Source organism: Dipodomys merriami, unplaced genomic scaffold (genome assembly GCF_024711535.1).
Source record: "Dipodomys merriami isolate MVZ:Mamm:240054 unplaced genomic scaffold, mDipMer1.0.p SCAF_426, whole genome shotgun sequence".
Lineage (NCBI taxonomy): Eukaryota > Metazoa > Chordata > Mammalia > Rodentia > Heteromyidae > Dipodomys > Dipodomys merriami.
In genome coordinates, this window is record NW_027205893.1 from 39,339 (window position 1) to 41,811 (window position 2,473).

The following is a 2,473-nucleotide window of genomic DNA, read 5'->3' on the forward strand; positions in this document are numbered from 1 at the left end:
AAGAGAAAGGTCTGAAGAGGAAATAGGAATTGCCAATGGATACATGAAGAAATGGTCAAATTCTTTAGCCATAAAAGAAATGAAAATCAAGACAACGTTGAGATTCCACCTCACCCCAGTTTGAATGGCTATAATCAACAAATTTAATAATAACTGATGCTGGAGGGGATGTGGTTAAAGGGAACGTCCTGCATTGTTGGGGGGAGTGTAAACTTGTTCAACCACTTTGGAAGGCAGCACAACCATGTTTATTGCAGCATTATTTAGCAAAACTAAGATATGGAACCAACCAGATGCCCCTCAGTATATGAATGGATCAAGAAAATATACACAATGGAATTCTATGCCTCCAACAGAAAGAATTGGGCAGGTACCTGAGGAGCAGCAGGGATGCTGCTGATCAGAGCCGCTTGAGGCTAGGGCTGCACCTTCTCTGCCCTAATAGGCATCCTACTCTTGCAGGATTAGTGCAGCTGCTGACATACGAGGTTATGTTGGAGAAAATGTCAAGTTGAGATGTACCTTCAAGTCATCTTCATATGTCACTGACAAACTGACCATATACTGTAAGTACCGTCCTCCCAGCAGCAGTCGCACAAAATCTATTTTTCACTATCAGTCTTTCCAGTACCCAACCACAGCAGGCACTTTTATGGATCAGATCTCCTGGGCTGGAAATGCATACAAAGGGGATGCATCCATAAGCATAAGCAACCCTACCCTGATGGACAGTAGGACATTCAGCTGTGCTGTGAAGAATCTCCCAGATGTGCACCATGACATCCCCCTGACGGAACTAACAATCACAGAAAGGGGTTTTGGTACCCTGCTGTCCTCTGTGGCCCTTCTTTCTATTCTTGTTTTCATTGCCTCAGCAGTAGTTATTGTTCTGCTACTGTTCATGATATTCAACAAAAGTGAGCACACAAATTAGCAGTTCCTCTGGGACACAGCAAAGGCAGTACTCAGGGGCAAGTTTATAGCTCTTAGTTCCTACATCAACAAATTGGAGAGAACTGAAACCAACAATATAATGAGACATCTGAACCTCCTTGAACAAGAGCAGCAAGATAAACAGAAATGCAATAGACGGAAAGAAATAATTAAAATTAAATCAGAATTAAATGAATTGGAATCCAAAAAACTATAGAAAGAATCAACAAAACAAAAAGTTGGTTCTTCGAAAAAATTAACAAAATTAACAGAACCTTAGCAAGTCTTATCAGAAGAAGAAGAGAACACACCCAAATTAATAAACTCAGAGATGAGAATGGAAACATCACCACGGAAACAACCAAGATTCACAACATTATAAGGGAATATTTCTCAAAACTTTATGCTAATAAGTTTGAGAAATTGGCAGAAATGGACCTTTTCCTAGCAAATATTGACATGACAAAACTAAACCAAGATGAGTCAAACCATCTTAACAGGCCCATATCAAGCGTTGAAATAGAAACAGCAATAAGAGACCTCCTATCTAAGAAAAGTTGAGGACCACATCTCTTTACAGCGGAATTCTACAAGGCCTTCAAAGCACCAACACACCAATACTCCTCCAAATCTTCAATAAAATTGAAAAAGAATGTTCTCTACCGAACACATTCAATGAAGCCATTATAACCATCATCCCAAAACCAGGAAAGGACTCATCAAAGAAAGAGAACGATAGACCCATTTCTTTGATGAACATTGATGCAAAACTTCTCAACAAAATGTTTGCTAGTCTACTTCAACAATTCATCCAAAAAATCATACACCACGATCAAACAGGTTTCATTTCAGGGATGCAAAGCTGATTCAATATATGCAAATCAATTAATATAATTCATCACATCAATAGGAGCAATGATAAGAAACACATGATTATTTCAATAGATGCAGAAAAAGCATTTGAAAAGATCCAAAACCCCTTTATGATGAAGGTTCTGGAAAAATTAGGAATCCTTGGAATATTCCTCAATACAGTAAAGGCTGTATATGATAAACCTACAGCCAGCTTTATAATAATGGTGAAAAACTAAAGCCATTTCCTCTTAACTCAGGAACAAGACAAGGATGTCCACTCTCTCCATGTTTCTTCAATCTAGTATTAGAATGCCTAGCTACAGCAATAAGATAAGATGCAAACATAAAGGGGATCCAAATAAGGAAAGAAGAAGTAAAACTCTGTCTATTAGCAGATGACAGGATCTTGTATTTAAAGAATCACATGGACTCCACTCCCAAATTTCTCCAGCTGATTCAAATATTTGGCAAAGTAGCAGGGTATAAAATTAACCCCCAGAAATCAATGGTTATTCTGTATGCCAACAATGAGAAAAGTGTGGCTGAATTTAGGAAAGCAACTCCATTTGTGATAGCCCACAAAAAATAAAATAACTAGGAATTAACGTAACCAAAGGAGTGAAGGACATCTATGATGATAACTTAAAAAACTTGATGAAGGAAATCAAAACAGAACTTAGAAAGT